At 42.8% G+C, this 20,331-nt stretch overlaps 1 non-coding gene across 1 annotated transcript; it reads right to left on the reverse strand.

Annotated features, from left to right (window-relative positions):
• Window positions 1-787: 787 nt before the first annotated feature.
• Trnas-gga lies at window positions 788-871 on the reverse strand. The gene is given in 2 exon segments: window positions 788-822; window positions 832-871. It is a non-coding gene; the product is annotated as a tRNA-Ser (tRNA).
• Window positions 872-20,331: the final 19,460 nt, after the last annotated feature.

Genomic DNA, 20,331 nt, shown 5'->3' on the forward strand with positions numbered 1-20,331 from the left:
TATCTGCACAGGACTTGTCGATATGATAGAAGAAGATATGGCAACCGATCGATGAAGTCAGGTTGAAGCGATAGATAACTCTGCTTCGTAACTACTAAAACCGTTCGGGAAAGTGGCATTCCAACTCCCATTTTAGTTGGTGTGTAGAATTAATGCGACTGTAGTCATTCCATCAGACATGCTGATAAGGGTCATCGACACAATTCCGAAGATAGCAAAAGTCGATAAGTGTGATGGCTATGCAGTCAGCTTAACGTCACATGCATCCAAACTATGGATAACAATAATATACAGGAGAATGGAAACGCAATAGAGGAACTGTTAGATGGCGATTAATTTTGCCTTAGGAAACGCAAAGGCACCAGATAAGTTTTTCTGGTTTTGTGCAGAATAAGGAACCAAGACTTAACAAAATTATGACATGTTTATTTGATTTGTCGAACTGGAAAAAGCGTTTGGCAAAGTCAAATGGCGCAATAAATCCAAAATTCTGAGAAAAATGGGAGTAAACTTTTGTGAAAGAGAAAAAACATATTATATACAAAAGATTAAAGAGGGAACACTAAAAATGGAAGATCAAAAACGAAGTTCCCTGATTAAAAAGGCTTTAAGATAGGAACGTAGGCTTTCACCGCTACTGTTCAATCCGTATCTCGAAGAAGCAGTAAGAAACAAAAAAATGGTTCAAATGGCTCTGAGCTCTATGGGACTTAATTTCTGAGGTCATCAGTTCCTAGAACTTAGAACTACTTAAAGCTAACTAACCTAAGGACATCACACACATCCATGCCCGAGGCAGGATTCGAACCTGCGACCGCAGCTGTCGCGCGGTTCCAGACTGCAGCGCCTTGAACCGCTCGGCCACTCCGGCCGGCAGTAAGAAACAGCTTCAAGACAGGCATTAAAATTCAGAGTGACCTGATGACAATAATCAGATTCGCTGACGACATTGATATCCTCAGCGAAAGTAAAGAACGATCACAGAGCCAACTGAATGGATTGGTCAGTCTAATGGACGCAAAATATATGTTGAGAATAACATGAAGAGAATCAGGAGTAGCCAAAACGATATCAGCCGGAAGCTTGACATCAAAATCGGTGCCACGAAGCAGATGAGGTTAAGAAATTCTGTTACGAAGCAGATGAGGTTAAGAAATTCTGTTACCTTGGAAAGAAAATAGCCCATGACGGACGAAGCAAAGAGGACATAAAAGAATAGTAGCACGGTGTAAGAGGGCATACCTCGGAAAGACGTCTACTAGTTTCAAACATCGGCTTTAAATTGAAGAAGAGATAATCTGATAACAGATCTGTGTATTTCTAAGAGTGACATCTCTTTGTTTAGTAAAGTAAAAGGGGAAATACCCATCGAGCATTGAACGTGACGCAGCGTGATTTGAAGCTTAAAATTTACAGCAATTCTGGGGACCATAAAAATAAATACAAATACAGCAACGTGTGACAACTGTGTGTATTTCAAGTTTTAAGTTAATATATGTGTTTGCTGAGTACGAGATGCGTGGGTAATTTCAGCATATCGCTTCAAAATAAAATAATCTCTGTTCAATTTCTCTACTAGGAAACACAGGTGAGCCCTTTTAGAAGCAGACCCTGTATGCACGGCTCTTCCTCCCATGTTGGTACATCTGAGTTTGAGTGTATAAGGCGAGAGGACTCACTGTCATTCCCTTATTTCCTCTCACAATAATTAGACGGAATGCTGTATCTGGTATCAATGTTTTTTCTAAGAACCTGTACAATGTGCACAGGCAGCGCGCCAACTGCGGGTCCTGGCTTAGCTGGAAGACATACACGCCCGTCCGCTACGGGGTCTCGCAGCTACCTGCTCGGCCGTTACAACTGCTGATCTTACCTGCGAGCACAAAGGGCCTAGGAGATCCACTTCTGCACGTAGGTTACAAGGTCCTTCGACAGGGAGCAGACTATACTGAACAGTCTGACCTGCCCAGTGTGGAAGCTGACACTAGATGGCAGTTGGAGTGAGTTGTAGAATCCAAACAGACCTACACCCATTATTTCAAAGCTCTCGATGCAGCAACAACAGGTAATTGTCAAATATTTAATGAATGTAAAATTACTAGACATTTTACAAATAGAGATTAAGGGGAAGTCTCGAATAATGCTCATGAACTGCATACGTGGAAAGCAGGAGCAGCAAGAGAGTGCCTCAACAAAACTAAAATCCCAAGATATTCCTTACATAGCCTCCCTATACTACGGTTCTTACCTGATCAAATACCACAGGGAGGACTTAATGAATATGTTACTGAAGATAAAGTTGAGGAAACCAGCAACTCCAGTGGTAGCAGCGAGAGAAATATTTTGGTTTTCTAAATGTTTTGGTATGATATTCATAAAAATAACTGCTACAAAATTTCTTGTAAAATGTGTATAAGGTCGACATGGTCCAATTTTCCTCAAGTTCCCAGCTGCTCAGAAAATGAACTAGTTCCATTTCAGCAAATATATAAAACCACACCCTAGACGGAAGATGTGTACCGAAAGACTGGACAGTTGCACATGTCAAGCCAATAAAGAAGAAAGGAAATAGAAGTAACCCCCTGACTTATAGTCCAATATCATTAACAGCAATCTGTTGTAAAATTTTTGAACACATACTCCGTTACAGCATTATGAATTACCTCGAATGAAACGCTCTATTGACACATAAACAGTACGCGTTAAGAAATGGTTCAAATGGCTCTGAGCACTATGGGACTCAACATCTTAGGTCATAAGTCCCCTAGAACTTAGAACTACTTAAACCTAACTAACCTAAGGACCTCACACACACCCATGCCCGAGGCAGGATTCGAACCTGCGACCGTAGCAGTCCCGCGGTTCCGGACTGCAGCGTCAGAACCGCTACACCACCGCGGCCGGCACGCGTTAAGAAAATTTTGTTGTAAAGCACCCCTTGTAATGAGTACTATCGACATGGCATCTCAAGATGATTCCATATGTCTAGACTTCCATAAATGTTTGACTCAATTCCTCACAATCAGCCTCTAATCAAATCGCAGAATTGAGCATCAGCACAGTTGTGCTTGTAGATCCGTGATTTCCTGTCAGAATAGTTTGTAACAACTGACGGCAACTTATGTAATGCAAGCGTTGTGCTATCTCACATTTTCTATAGAGGTCGTCCGGTGTCCTTCATACATACAAACGATTTAGGAAACAATCTGATTAGCCCTCTTTGATTGTTGCAAATGTTCCTCCGTTTTCGGACTGGTAAAGACATGATTAGACCAAAGCTAATTCCAAAGTGATGTAGACAATGTATGTGCATGATAAGAAAAGTCGTAACTGACCATAAACAATAAAAAATGTGTGAAGTACTCCACATGAGTTCTACAAAATTCTGTTAAACTTCGGTTATACGTCGAACAACGTAGATTAAAGGTTGTAAATTTAACTACATGCCTAGGGATCACGGGTATCATCAACCTGAAAATATTGTGGGGAAGGCTCGTCGACTATAACTGGCAAAATAGAAGATGAAAGAAATCTGAAACTCACATACAATGACGCTACACTTGTCCAGTTTTATCTGTGTTGCTCTATGATTTAGGATCCTTACCAAATAACATTGACGAACGACAATGAAAATGTTCCAAGAAGGCTACTCATTTTGTAATGTTGTAAAACAGAGAAAAGTGAGTCACGAATAAGTGAACTGTGATGGTATTCGTAAAAATAAAAGCGTTTTTTTGTTGCGATGAGATATTTTCACGAAATGTAAGTCACTACAATTCTCCAAATACCAATTTACTTTGTTTATGCCCAGCTTCGTTGGGAGAAATTGCATTTGTAATTTTAAAAAAAGAAGAAAAAGCTTAGCTCGCTTGGAAAGAATGAAGTATTTATGCTTCCAAGTGCTATTGGAGAGTGTAATGGTCGAGAAACAATACAAAATTTTTCTGCATTTAAGCCTCTGTGCAACACTTACGTGTCATTTGCAAAGTAACATGAAGATGTAGATGAGGAGTACTTAACTGTGTTTCCTTGGAAAGTGACAATGGGGACATGGATAAATTTTTAACTCATGTGTCCAGTTGTAATTAGTAAATTTCCTTCAGAATTTCTAAATCTATTTGGGTTGTTGGCAACCAAAAGGCTAATGAACTATAGTTGTTAAATCTAGAAGTCAGGAGGCATCAGAATTTCGAATAATATCATTTACATGATCCAGAATAATACAAAGGCGAAATGTGTGAAAAGTATCACACAATCAGCGTAACATGTCGAGCAGCCAAGTTTCTGACAAATACAAACAACGGAAGATTATAAAAAAGAGCTAAGGCCTGTCATATGAGGTCAGTTCGGTTTTCGGAAAGGTAAAGACATCAGAGTGGGAATTTTAACGTTTTGCTTAGAAAGCAAAATTCAAGATAATCGAACAGGAATTGTCACCCTGGAGAGAGCGTTCGACGAATTTAAATGGTGCAAGATGCTGGTAACTCTAATGAAAGCTGGTGACAAAGACAAAAATAAGAATGGAAGACCAAAAACGAAGTATTCCGATTAGAAAGAGTGTAAAACAGGATGTACTGTTTCTCCCCTACTGTACGTTCTATGTATATATGAAGAAATGACCAAAATAAAAATAAATGTTCAGCTTTTGGTTTGAAATTGAGGGTGATATCGCTTAGGGATCGCTGATGACATTGCTACCTCTCAATGAAAACAATCATGAACTATAAAACATATTGAGCACAGAATAGAGACTGATAGTGAACTCAGGAAAAACAAAAGTTATAAGGAGGAGCAAAACTAAGATTAATGAGAAACTGACCACCAAAATTGGGGCCACGAAGTAGAACAAGCAAAATAGACAGGACGGGTTAGGCAAAGAGGATTCCTAGGTGGCTGGGTGATATGGGAAGAGGAGACCAAACTGCGAGGTCATCGGTCTCATCGGCTTAGGGAAGGATGGGGGAGGAAGTCGGTCGTGCCCTTTCAAAGGAAACATTCTGGCATTTGCCTGAAGCGATTTAGGGAAATCACGGAAAACCTAAATCAGGATGACCGGACACGGGACTGAACCGTCGTCCTCCCGAATGCGAGTCCAGTGTGCTAACCACCTCGCCACCTCCCTCGGTAATGAAGCCAGGAGGACATTAAGAGCGTAGTAGCATAAACTAAGAGAGTATTTCTGGTCAAAATAAAGGCTACTAGTATAGTACTTCGGCCATAAGAAAGTTCAGAGAACTTATATTGGGAGCACAGCATTGTATGGAAGTGAAACATAGAGTGTGGGGAAACCGGAGGAGGAATCTAAGCGTTTGAAACGTGGAGCCATAATGGATGTTACAAATTAGGTGGACTGGGAAGGTAACGCATGGAGATATTCTCCACAGAATCGGAAGGAGAGAAACAAGCGGCGAGCAGTCAAAAGGTGAATAGACCGAATGATACGATGTGTTAAAACATCAAGGAAAGCTTTCAAGGTACTTGACGAAGCTGTAGAGAGTAAAAACTATACAGGTGGACGGGGATTGGATTATATCCGACACATAACTAGTGATGCTGGGTGCACGTGCTGCACGCAAATGAAGCAGTCTGTAACAAGCCGCATCAAATCCGATGACAGATCGATGGAAAAGTGACACATTTTGCCTGTTGCTGTAGTGGAGCGTAAAGAACCGCAGAGGGAGGGCGATGTCTATACTACGGTGACTCAACGCCACGCTGGAAGCCCAGCCGTGGAACAGCGGCTGTGTTGGGTTCGTTATATGCCGCAGCAGGCACCGGCTGTTGTTTACCCTGTCACGGCAGGCAAACCGCCGCACAGCCTAGCGGCGCTCCCGCTTTGCCCGCATTTGTTACGCCCGTCGCACCCATACAATACGGACTGCCGCTCGCACAGTCAGCTGGCGCAAATACCATAGAGCGCTACCCTTTTAGTAATCTGGTTTGATGGCTGTCTAGCTGTAGAAACAAAACTACTGATTCACATCAGGAATACATTGACAAACATACAGGCCAGTGAGTGTTAGCCGAATTTTTGTTGCGTTTCGTGATAGTACAGATAAATATAAAATGTGGTATGGACCGTCACTTTAACCCACTCAAAATAAAGTTTTATCAATTTTAAAGTATTGCTTTACAAACAACTGTGCACCCGCACTTTAAACAAGAAACTAATAGATCCATAATGCTCTTAAACTTTCAACTACGCTGATCAAAATTAATGTAAATTTTTTAGTAGTTTGCATACGATTAGTCTGTAACAACAACGACACTGTACCATTGTACATATAAGTAATTTTTTTTGTTCTGATTTTTCGATAAACTAGTGTGATTGATGTTCTGATTGCATCTCTTTTTTGTTTCATGTCATTGTGTTAAGAAAACTGTAAACAAGTTTCAATGTGAATATTAATGTTTATGTCAAATGTCAACCAATATAGTAATAGAACTGAAATGTAACAAATGTTGAGACTGTTGTAAGATGTTTAAAATTGTAACTGTGCGTCTGGTCCATACGTAGGCAATGTGTTAGGATATGTAGAATGCAAAACCTCGGGTGAATACCCTGTCTGTAAGGGAGAGGTAAAAGGTGTATGGCAGGCGAGCGCGGGAAAATGCGCACGGGCACTGCACGGCACAACGGGCTCAGCAGTAGTAGTTGGAGTTTGGGACTGGTTTGAGCAACACCTTCTGGAGCGAGGAGGCCCTCCTGGAAGACGTAGCTTCACTGAGCCTCGGGTATGCCGTTCCAACGCCCACACAGCATGGCAAAAGTCCATAGGCACTAAATGGAAAAGTATTGCGACGCAAAGAAGAATTAAAGTGCCGATACGTCAAGAGCCATAGCTGTGGTTGTATGTGTGCTCTGTGCCTCTCCATCTCGCCGCCCGCCAACCGCCGCATCGATACAAGCAGGTTGAGACTTTTAGTACTCTATTCGTCTGAACCATAGAGTGAATTGTTCAATAATAACCTAAATTTTACCAGAACTTTCCCATCATTTAATTATCCTCGCAACTAACCTAGACAGGGTCCTTTCCAAATGTTGTGCAATTAATGCAATTAAATTTTGTGTTAATAATAATTACTTGCAGACCTAGCTATGTTAGAATGGTGTTTCAAGAACTGTTTCGTTAATGAACCAGTAAATGAATAACGAAGGTCTAACGAAGTTGAAAGATAACTTTAATATTGATATAGTAATGAAGTTTAATTATTTCGAGACAGATATGAAGGTATGTAAATGAGCAGTAAATAAGATGAAAAGAGTAGTAACTTATATACTGGAAATCGTGAACGCATAATAAATTCAGTAATCAATGTTTTTAATACAGTGATCATAATAGTTTCAGGAACCCCCCCCCCCCCCTTTTTATTCATTTGAATTGTGAAGTGTTCTAAATTGGTTTGACCAGCAAAAGTTAAAGTCAATATAAAAGCCAAAAGTTATCAGTGTTTTAACTTTATCAAAATTGACATTTTGTGTGTGGCTCGAAAGTGCTATTTCTAGGGTAACCTATGCCCGATTTTAATCAGATTAATAGACAGTATAAAGTTTTGTAGTATACATTGTAGTGTAGTGTTATGTATTCATGGGTTTTCCATATCAGTACAGAACGTGAAACTATCAGTTCAATAGATTTTCTGGTTCTACAATTCTACTACATTATGCAGTGTTACTACGTGTTGTTTTGCATGAATATATACCAACTTGTACAGGGAAGAAACTCAGTTAATGCCTAATTAGGCTGGCGACCGTATTATTATTAAATTGGTAGCATCTTCAGTGTTGCTTTGGACCATCCTGACGTGTAATTGCATTTCGAACTTGCTTGACGGATCATTGTTATTACAGAGTGGGTTTAAGTCTGATTTGCCACCATTCAGGTACACGCGGTCGATATCTATGTGAAAATTCTGTCTCATAAGGTGAACCCCGCTCACTTCCATAGTACAGGCTTTAATGAGTATTGTGTGCCCCACGCGCACGTTACAAGTCCATAGCAACTCAGAAACTAGTAATTAAATTTGTGTGCGCTTCCATAGAGCAATGTACTTCTTTTGTGTGTTACTATTGTGGTCTTCCGTAGAAAGACTGCTTTCATGCCGTACGCCACTCTATACTACCCTGGCAAGTCTCAACGCTTTTGCGTAAGTATTGCAACCTTCATCCGTTTGAACCTGCACTTTTCAGTCATTGATGCTAGTACAATTTCATCTCTCTCAGTTTCCTCCATTGCCACACTGACGATTCCTTGGTGCCTTAGGATGTGTCTTACCAGTCGACTCCATGCACCATAAATTTCTTTTCTAAATGCAGCACCTTTTCTTTAGTTATCCAATCCATCCTTCTAATCTTCAGATTTCTTCTGATGTTCCGTATTTCTAAGACCTCTCTTCTCCTGTTGCCTGAACTGTTTATCGTTCGCCGGCCGGTGTGGCCAAGCGGTTCTAAGCGCTTCAGTCTGGAAACGCGCGACCTCTACGGTCACAGATCCGAATCCTGCTTCGGGCATGGATGTGTGTGATGCCCTTAGGTGAGTTAGGTTTCAGTAGTTCTAAGTTCTAGGGGACATATGACCTCAGATGTTAACTCCCATAGTGCTCAGAGCCATTTGAACCATTTTTGTTTATTGTTCACGTCTCACTGCTGCATAAGATTACACTACTGAGAAATACCCTCGGATAGGAAGTCCTAACATTTAAATGTGTATTTCACTGCTGCCCACTACGATCACAATACCATGAATGCGTCATGTAACAAACGTAAATATGTAATGAAGATTTTATTTATGTGATCTTCACAGTTGCAGAATGTTATCTGAGAAGCTGAAATAGGCCATAAAATTTCCATTTTCGTGCATAATAATAAATTCATACATTAATATTTATTCCTGCTATTAAATAAAAAACATACATAATTCAAATAAAATGAAAATCGTACAATTACTTTCTACCTTTCAATTTTTTTTTAGGCATCGGCGTACTGACTTGTTAGACGCAGCCCACCACGTATTCTTTTCCTGGGCCAACCTTTACATCTCAGTGTAGCACTTGCAGCCTATGTCCTCAACTATTTGCTGGATGTATTCCAATCTCTACTTTCCCATCCTCTGCAGTTCCCTTTAATACTACGGAAGCCATTACCTAATTTCTTAACGGATGCCCTATTACCTTGTCCCTTTTCTTGCCAGTGCTTCTCATATATTTCTTTCCTCGCCGATTTTGCGGAGAATCTCCTCATTCCTTACCTTACCAGTCCACCTAATTTTCAACATTCTTCTGTAGCACCACATATCAAGTTTTTCGATTCTCTTCTGTTCTGGTTTTCCCACAGTCCATGTTCCACTACCAGACAATGCTGTTTTCCAATCGTACGTTCTCAGAAACTTCTCCCTCAAATTAAGGCCTATGTTTGATACTGTTTGAGTTCTCTTGGACAGGAATAACATTTTTTTCAGTGCTGGTCTGCTATTCGTGTTCTCTTTTCTCCGTCAATCATGGGCTATTTTGCTGACAAGACAACAGATTTCTTTTACTTCGTTATCCCCAATTCTGATATTAAGTTTCTCACTGTCGTCGTTGCTGCTGCTCATTATTTTCACCTTTCTTCTATTTATTTTCAATCCATATTCTTTACTCATTAAACCGTTCACTTCAGCCAGCAGATCCTGTAATTCTTCGTTACTTTCACGGAGGATAGCAATGTAATCAGCGAATCTTATAACTGATATCCCCTCATTCTGAATTTTAATCCCACACTTAAATCTTCCTTTTATTTCCGTCTACAACTGCAAATGGCAATTAAACCTTCAAATGTTACTTATCTACTAGCTTTACTGTTAGTATCACAGATCCTGTTTTTATTCATTTATTTTGACGCACATGACTGTAGATAGTTGTCATCACTACTGGGTCCGCCCTCATGGTACCTCTGTCAACACCCATTGTCTACTGGATTCCTGTAACAATTGATTCCACGACTCAAAATCTCACTCCTCAGTGGTCCTTTGAGATCACACATTTTTAATGCCTGACAACCATTACGCTCAGCGTATTCGTAGAGCACACAGTCCAACGTGTCTGTTATAGAGTGCCCACACTGCTACAGGCACAATTATCACTCAGCTGTCTTTCGATTTTGCGTTGGTACATAGCATACGGTCATTACCTTTCCGGTAATGTATCAGTTCACTCGGAAGATGAAGGAATCTGATTTTTAATGTCTTCCTATTGTAAGGGAAACATTCGTACGTTTTCCTGGCACGAAGTATGTTACCCGCTTAGATATGCCAATGAGTAGCAACCGCACAAAGGCACGCAGGAATTACTCCATATACATTCCTAGCCCTTTAAATTTTGCCTTTGTAAAATATAGTGAGACGAACTTAACTTGCGAGATAAAGTTTGGCAGAGGGCCTGTGACCATTATACGAATATAGGTACTCGCCACTAACTGGGTATCAGGTCGCCAAATAATAAGAATCCACTTGTAATAAAATCTTTACTGCCACGTTTGAGTATGCCTCATCATTAGAAACTAACTACACATATATCTATATGGCTACTCTGAAAGACACACTCAAGTGCCTAGTACAGGATTCATCGAACCATCTTCACACTAATTCCTTATTATTCCACTCCCGAAAAGCGCACGGGAAAAACTAACAGCTACATATTTTCGTGCGCGCGCTCATTTCCCTTATTTTATTACGATCATCGTTTAACCCTGTGTAGGTCGGCGTCAGCAAAATATTTTAGCATTCGGAGGAGAAAGTTCGTGAGAAGATTCCGGTGCAACAAGAAACGCCTTTGTTTTAATGATGTCCACCCCAAATCCTATATCATGTCCGTGACACTCTCTCTCCTATTTGTCGATAATACACAACGTGCTGCCCTTCTATGCATTTTGTCGATGTACTCCGTTACTCCTATCTGGTAAGGATCCCACACTAGGCAGCAGTACTGCAAAATAGGACGGACGAGTGTGGAGTAGGCCGTCTCGTTAGCAGATCTGTTGCATTTGCTAAGTGTTCTGCCAATAAAACACATTCCTTGGTTCGCCTTCCCCACACCATTCTCTACGTGCTCTTTCAATTTAAGTTCTTCTCAGCTATAATTCGTATTTATTAGCTGAATTCACGGCCTTTAGACTAGACTAGATACAAAGCAGAGTAGAAAGTGATGACTACAATCGCTGGTACTCGGCTTCAGGTACTATTCATCTCTCCTAGAAGCGTCGTTGCTGGGGGGAGTGCATAAGGCGATGTGACATTAATGGGGTAATTGACGGCAAGGGCTAAATTCGAATTTGTTTCCCGTCACCCTGCACCACCAATTTATCAATATTTTGTTCATTAATCTTCAACTCATCCCCCACCCGTCAGTTTTTTGTTTTTAAATGGATCAATAAATCAGAAGAGGATTTTACGCAAGAGTAATTTTCAGTCTGGAATTGATCGGTTTATCTATTTCTACAAGAAGTTCCCAAACTACAAACTAATTAAAAGTGTTTAAATCCTTTTTCTGTGACTGCAAAGGTTAAGTGAACAGGAGTAGGCAGCAATCCAGCAACTGCTAAATACAGTCAAAGAAGAAATGAAGACGCACTACGACCGACTTATCCGAATGGAACGGAAATCGTTCGATGTGAAGTACATGTACAGAGAAACAAATGATTAAAATTTCAACAGCAAAAATTTGATGAGTTTTTCAAGAGAAAGAGCTTTACAAACTGAGGCACTCAATACCACGCTTGTGAACCTCCGGCTCTTATGCATGCAGTTATTCGGCTTGGCATTTATTGATGAAGTTGTTGGATCCTGCCGATGAATATAGCGCCAAATTCTGTACAGTTGGTGTTTTAGATCGTCAAAATTTCGATCTGGAACGAGAGCGCTACTCGTCATACTCCAAACGTTCTCAATTGGGAAAAAATCTGGCAAGCGTATTTCCCAAGATAGGGTTTGGCAAGTACCAAGACAACCAGTAGAAACTCGTCGTGTACTAATATGTGTCTGGAGTCTGCCCAGACAGCTGTGGAATACCGACCTGACACCTGTCATTATACCCGGCAACCGGGAATCATGGTGTGGCATGCCATTTCGTTTCGTAACGGGACCCATTTGGTTGTCAGCCGTATCACCCTTACAGCGTAACGGTTTGTCGACGATACTCGACGCGCCGTTCGTGACCTTTAATGGCAAGCCACCGTGGGCTTACATTTCAGCAAGATATAGCCCGACCGCATACGGCAAGAATGACTAACGTGTGCTTCTTCCTTTTCATGTGCAATCAACTTCCTAGAATTTGTTTTTCCACTCGTACGTCTGCTTTTGCAGAGGCGGCTTCCTGCTGGATCGACGGCGAAGCGCACGTTGTACTTGAACAATGGACCGACTTCAAGCAGATTCCAACACACAAATTCGCTTCTCTTGTGATGTAGTCGTTATGTTCTACCAAACAAACAACAGCGCAGCTGTGTCAGGACTTTGAACATTTCTGTATCCAGTGACATGCGAAACGTGTTTCTACCTCACAGTTTGTTATAAATAATTCAATTCCATTCTTTATTTTTCAGTCAGCCTGTAAATCAGTTAGCCGGCCATTGTGGCCGAGCGGTTATAGGCGCTACAGTCTGGAACCGCGTGACCGCTACGGTCGCAGGTTCGAATCCTGCCTCGGGCATCGATGTGTTTGATGTCCTTAGGTTGGTTAGGTTTAAGTAGTTCTGAGTTCTAGGGGACTGATGACGTCAGATGTTAAGTCTTATAGTGCTCAGAGCCATTTTTTTTTTTTTGTAAATCAGTTAAGAGCTGTTAAAGATATTTGCTAACAAAGTTGGCCCTCTATGTATTACTATAAATTAACATTTGTTCATCTTTTGGCTGCCACAAACACACCACATGGCCGAAAGTTATTACAAGTCACTGTTCTGTGGCAGAAGGCGGTCTTCGTCTGCTGAAGCGTAAGCGGTGCCTTCGTCTCCGTACAGTCAGGGCAGAAATTGTTTCCTGGCATCCCACACTCATGTCTAAAGGGATCTGACTCACAGTAAGTCCACCAATCACTCTGCCTAGACGAATGGACATCCATTCGTGAAACAGTTGTCGTAGTTCTGTGTGGGGATTTACGCATGAGGAAACATCATATCTGGGATGTGGAAGAACCATCCTACATACTGTTTACCTCATATTCCCGGTTCTTGTGTAATCTTCGAGATGCTTTGTCCCAAGCGTCTAGCATCGATTATTATTCCACGTTCAAATTCGGCTAACTCGTGACGTACGCACCTGCCTGTAATTGACGTCTCATTTACCGTGTTAACACTCGCGCCATGGAACAAGGAAGGCAAGGAATTTCTGAATGATCAGAGGGCTACTCTTAAATTCGGGGAGATACTTTCGTGGTCGTATTTCACAATGAACTGCAAGAGTTCTTCTGGTCTTTGCAGTTTGATGTTATCACAGCAGTACAACGGCATCCTACAGTTGAAATTTTCTGGATACAGCTGTTATCCATACATATCACAGCTGCAAATTTTGTGAAACGTTGGTATTTGGTCTTCAGTTATTAATCTCAATGCACTACGGTGACGCAGTCCATTTGTGCCCTAAGGAATTCCACACAACTTGTACGTTTAATTCAATGAGAACATTCCGCCGTTTCAGCAATAATGCTTCTTGTTCGTCGCCCTTCTTCGTCCCCTTTCATTTTGCCAATCTCATATTTTTATCAGCACCCCAGCTTCCATGCCTTTTTACGGCACTAACCTAGTACCACAAGCACGATTTGAAGTTGTAAAATATTCTTCATTATTTTTCGGGTATCAAATGGCGGTTGAAATCGTTCCCTCAACAATTATAAGAGAAACCCGTTGACAGTTTCCTGTAAGTGTAGTATAGTTGACAAATACACTATCATGAAAGAAATGCAAAACCCTCAAGGCATGTGTTCAGTAGTACAAGGCTACAGTAAGTGCAGCCTGAGAGCTAATGATTTATTTGTCACGGTTGTCGGCGATCTGATGGCGCTCAGGAGGCTATATTTGTGCACACTCTGTTCTGATTCTACCAGAAGTAACTGTGTTGAGTTTAGAGGTGACAGTGTTTGCAACACTCATTCTGGGATACAATCATGCCCCAGTGATGCTTCATGCTCCTGTTGAAAAGTGTCAGCCACTTGTAAGGGGTAAAATTGTGGGCCTACGTGAAGCTCGAAGGACGTACCAATGGATTACTGCTTACGTTGCGCACAACGTATTGGTGGTGTGTCGCTGGTTTTTACATGGTCGGAACATCTTCACACCTGCAGACCAGATTCTGGACGTCCGCGTAGTGCAGACGCACGACACGATCGACGCATTGTGTGAGAAGCAGTGGCCGAATAGACATCATCCAGGGACGAAATCGGGGCACATGTCGATATGTCACAATGCACTATTGGGAACCGTCTACTTGCAGCACCACGACGACTACGTGAGCCTCTGCCCATGATAACTCTGACGCAATGACACCGCCAAGCATTGCCGTTCTGGTGTCACGGAAGTATTGACTGGAGTGCGAAATGGCACTCTGTGGTCTTCATTCATGATATTAGGTTCTACAGTAAAATCAAAATCTTCTGGGTAGTCTTTATGAGAGTGATGCTCGTACACATATGATGGACATACACGTACACAGCGTAGACCTGGTGAGCGGCCTATTAAGGAGAGCATTCGCCCATGACACACAGGTCTCAATCGAGGCTTGATGTTGTGGGAGCCCATCAGTTAAAACTCTTCGACACATTTCGTGTTTCTGCAGGCTAAAGTGACCATTGCCCCCTATATTGTACTGTCTGTTACCCCTCCCCCCCCCCCCGTGCTACTGTCATTTCTTCGACAGGAAGGCGATGTGCTTTTTCAGCAGGACAACGCACGTCCACAACTGCTGCTCCGACGCATTGTGCTCTTCGTGGTGTATAACAACTGACCTGTCACCAATATCACCAGATCTCTTTCCAACATGAATAGGACATCGTAACGCAAGAACGTACTCGTTCTCCAAGATCTGCGAGAACTACTGCCGAACTGCTACAAAAGATACAAGGTGCTTGGGACAATTTGTCGCAGGATGCCATTCGGCACCTTTACGGTTGTTTGCACTGGTAAACATGTACCTGCGCAAGGAGGATACACAGAGTATTGCTGCGACTCTTTGAGTTGAGCCTTCTTTGCTGTGACATACGTGTTTCATTTGATGTGAGTTTGATATCTTATTCTCCAACAATGATGAACTACTTCTCAACTAATCTGTCAATAAATTTACCGTGTCCTTTGAGGACGCTGCATTTCCTTCCCGGCAGTGTACGTTGCAGCCAGTGGAGTAAGTTTCTGAGACGAATAAAGCTATTTTCTCGTTTGCCATGTAACACCACTGTTGAAAATTTTTGGAAAGAATTTTTTAATCCTCACTTTGAAATTTAACTGCGTTATTAAGTGCTACCCCAGCCTCTTGCAGGTGATCAGTTATCTTTGGTGCAGCAATTTCGTAAAAGGCGCATAAATACTCAGGAACATCTTTAAAATATTTTGGGGCATGGACTGGCAATCTGTTTAGAAATCACAGCAATGTAAAATTCTGCACTTTATAAAACGCATAATAGTCGTATCCTACGATTACAATATCGTTGAGGCACAAATAAGTCCTGTATTTCTGTCGCGCTGCACGCTATCGACTCTGCGCTCGTCTTAGATACATCTTTGGCAGAGGTAAGGTGACAGCAGATGACAGGCTGGACAGTGAAGAATGGCTCTATAGAGACGCGACCAGCGTGCTGATTGAGATGTTTACTCCGCTAATGCGAGTTTGAAGGTACGTTGTGTGCGGCCTGATGCCGAGCTACCTTGAGAAGCGGAACAGACTCACGAGGCTTTTGGACACCGTAGCTATAGAGTAGAATAGCTGTGTGCAGTTGTTATAATTGTCGAAAGATTATGCAGTCCGGTGGAAAATGATCAACTTCTTCTTTCTTCGGTGAGAATACATCTTATTCATAAGTAAAAGTTTGCGTGAGCTCCATTTCAGTTGGCTTTCCCTACCTGATACCTATATTGATAATTAAAAAATGACCGATTTGCTTCATTATTAGTCTTATGTAGATTTGTTCGTGCCATTTTACGGATCTCTGGAAAATTTTGTTGTAGAAATATTTTTTATTTCTGTAAATAAACTGCCTTTTAATTGAGGACTTTGATTCAGTGAGAACCGCCACAAACCTAGCTGTCTACCATAACACAACTCATACAAATAGCTGGAAGTAATATTTGTAGGGATGTGAAACACAGCGATCAGTAGCAGACTTCGGTTAAGTGGGATGATACCGTGAAAATGTAAACCGTGTATGAAGAAGACTGCTTACAAAATGCGTGTGAGTCCCATCTTGATAACACTGCTGAAACCTATGCTGCCGATACCGAATAGTACTAACAGGACTTACTGAGACTTTTCTCCAGCCTACCACTAGGTGACTAGTAGGAACGACTGCCACCCTAACAACCCTTTCTAAAAGAGTGAGTGTGTCATACCACAATACAATTTACTTTTCTGACAGTAGATTCAAACTATACTCAAATTTAAGAAACATTCGCAACATCACATAGGTCGATCCGATTAGTATTCAGAAAGATGATGAAATTAACCGTCAAGTAAACCATATCAAACTAATTTTGCCTGGCAGTTAGATATCACTGTAGACTTGTCTAAACAGAGGAATGTTGACTCGTGGGGGCGAAGTAATTTCCCGAGCCTTGGTTTAAATAATGCTAAAAATTTCGAATATGGCATAGCCACAAACGCTGTTCGGGCCGATATTTTGAATTCCAAACAAAGGCTTCTTCGCCGCGGAGGGACGACACGAGCTTGTCCCTCCGCTTCCGACGAGATTGCCGCCACTCCAGGGAACCCAACTTCAGAACCATGAGACCAGGCCTTTCAGATCAGAACAAAACTTAACCGTCACTCTGCTTAGGTTTGCTACGGGCCCCTCTTTCTCCCAGTAGACGCTTACTGCGTTGCGATACTTTCGGTAACAAAGTTGACGGGGGAGGTCCTATCGTCCTCAGCTGCTTGCAGTGATTGGTTGGAGCAGGTCCATGGAGTTCACTAGCACAGTAGTTGTCGCATTTATGTCTCAGTACTTGTCTGCTGTACACAGTAACAGCGACGGATCTTACAACTCTGGTTCCAATTGTTTCGCATTAAAGGTAACGCCACTGCGATTATTTCGGTCGTAAACCACCACAAATACAACGACAGAGCTAACCATGCTTCCTCGGTAATAGTATGTACCGCCTCTGCCTGGGCTTCAGTTTATTCTTTCTCATATATAATGACAATAATTACAATTTATCTCCCAGTTTACACTATCTCTCTCTAATCAAGGGCTGTACGAGTTAATAACACATTCTTTTGTGTTTCACATTGTTCCCTTTGTATCCGATGTTTCGACTGGAACAGTCTACCTCGCACTTCCACTTGTGTGTTTAAAGTAATATATGCAAGGTTTTAACAGATCTATCCGACTCTCTGTCCGAAATCTGGTCTGTAGAAGTCCTCCACTGCCTCCAACAACCCTGTAATTAATAATTACAATTCCCTGCTGGAAGAGATGAGGTCTGATACTGGCCAAAACAAAGACAGCAGAAGATTAGCATGTAAGATCAAATGTACCTGTTACTTGGGAATCGGAAATTAGGTGGTCATTTCAATGTCTATAACCCCTACCCCCACATTTGCTCTTTTAAAAGAGATCGGATGGAAGCAGCAAAATCTACTCAAAACAGGGCAGCTCGAGTGTATCAAGTTCGTCTGATACACGGGAGAGCGTCACTGAAATGTCGAAAAACCTCACTTGGTAGACACGTCTTGCTACCGTAAAGACCAGGAAAACAAGATTACAGTAATTTCAGCACAGGCTGAGGCACCTTTTCGACCACTGTTCCAACGCTCCCTACGCCAGTGGAACTGGGAAGAAGGCTAATCTGCGTTAACGAGTACGGTGGTTCGTATAGGGCCTATATATACACTAAGGTGACGAAAGTCTTGGAATACCTCCTAATATCGTCTCAGACCTCATTTTTCCCGGCTTAGTGCAGTAACTCGATATGACATGAACTCAAAAAGTCCTATAAAGATACTGAGCAATACTGCCTCTGTAGTCGTGCTGGATTTTGTGACTCATAAAGGTTCAATGGGATTTATTTGGCAGATATGGGTCAACATATCATTCCGCTACGCTCTCCAGATTGTTCCTCAAAACAAATTACGATCACTTGTACCCGGTGACATAGCGTATTGTTAGCCATAAAAATTCTATTGTTGTTTTGGAAAAGGAAGTTCATGTCTAGCTGCAAAAGGTCTACACTCTATTCCGTGCAAACAGAGCTCACACCATTACGCAGCCACCACCAGCTTGAAAAGTGCCTCGTTGACAACTTCGGTCCATGGGTCTGCGCCACACTCGAATTCTACCGTCAGCTCTTAAAAAAAAAGCACACCGTCTTGAGGCCACGAGTGGCCTACCGGGACCATCCGACCGCCGTGTCATCCTTAGTGGAGTATGCGGATAGGAGGGTCGTGGGGTCAGCAGACCGCTCCCCGGTCGTTATGGTGGTATTCTTGACCGAAGCCACTACTATTCGGTCGAATAGCTCCTCAATTGGCATCACGAGGCAGAGTGCACCCCGAAAAATGGCAACCGCGAATGGCGGCCTGGATGGTCTCACATCGAAGTGGCGACCACGCCCGACAGCGCTTAACTTCGGTGATCTCACGGGAACCGGCGTATCCACTGCGGCAAGGCCGTTACCGTCAGCTCTTACCAGCTGAGATCGGAACTGACCAGGTCACGGTTTTCCAGTTGTCTATGGTCCAACTGATATGGTGATGAGCCCAGGAGTGGCATTGCCGTCAATGTCGCCCTGTTGGCAAAGGCACTCGCGTCGGACGTCAGCTGCCATAGCCCATAAAAGCAAAATTTCACCGCACTGTACTAACGGATATTTTGTCGTACGTGCCATATTTATTTCTGCTGTAATTTCATATAGTGTTGCTTGCCTCTTAGAACTGGCAATTCCATGCAAACGCCACTGCTCTCGGTCATTAAGTGAAGGTCGTCGGTCACTGTGTTGTCCGTGGTAAGAATGGCTCTAAGCAACATGGAACTTGATATCGGAGGTCATCAGTCCCCTAGACTTACAACTACTTAAACCTAACTAAACTAAGGACGTCACAAACATCCATGCCCGAGGCGGGATTCGAACCTCCGACCGTAGCGGTCGCGCGGTTCCACACTGTAGCGCCTAGAACCGCTCGGCCACTCCGCCCGGCACATACGACCAGCGACCGTAGCAGCAACGCGGTTCTGGACTGAAGCGCCTATAACCGCTCGGCCACAGCGGCCGGATCCATGGTAAGTGGTGAAGCCTTAAATCTGATATTCTCGGCACACTTTTAACACTGTGGATCTCTGAGTATTGAGTTCCCTAATTATTTGCGAAACGGTATGTCCCATGCGTCTCCAACTTCCTGCGGCCGTAATAACGTCGAGAATCGCTTCACATGATGCACGTGAGTACAAATGACAGCATTGAAAAATGAATGCATTGCCCTGTTGTACATTCTGTACCGCAAAGTGTATATGTGCATATAGCTATGCAATGACTTCTGTCACCTCAATGTAAATATAGACGCGTATAAGTATTGCGACGCAATAAAACCAGATAGAAGTGCTAACTTATTTAAGCAGTATCCGTTTTTATACGTTTAAGCAAGTCGTTTTATGCCCATCAACGTACTGCACTGCCAACTAGTGCTCACCGAGCGAGCTGCGATATTGGTGATAACGTGACAGCCGAATCAGATTTAGTGCCGCACGAGAGACGGCCCGGAGATCTAAGCGGATGGCGGGGGACGGAGTGGTCGGATGTGTGTGACGCGCGAGGACAATTAGAAGGCGGCCATTGTCTGCCAGCTCACGCCCCCGCTGGCTCATCGCAGCGTGGGCGGCCGGCGCGTTAAGCCGCGTCGCCTCGCCACGCTTCGCGGCCCGTCAGCCGCCAGCTGCCATCTGCCAGCCGCCGGCTGCCAGCCGGAATATTAATGCAATTCATTTGCCCTCCGCGCCAGCCGCAGCACTACGTGACTCGCCGTGCTGCAAAAGTGCGGACACAGGTGGCGTTCGTTGGTCGACAGAGAGAAACGATCCTATAGAACAGCGAGGACATGTTTCCGCGCCTTGCTGCGCGACTGATGGCAACTAATTTCTCTAAGAAGTGTAACTGTCGCTGATAGC

Source organism: Schistocerca americana, chromosome 2, assembly GCF_021461395.2.
Source record: "Schistocerca americana isolate TAMUIC-IGC-003095 chromosome 2, iqSchAmer2.1, whole genome shotgun sequence".
Classification (NCBI taxonomy): domain Eukaryota; kingdom Metazoa; phylum Arthropoda; class Insecta; order Orthoptera; family Acrididae; genus Schistocerca; species Schistocerca americana.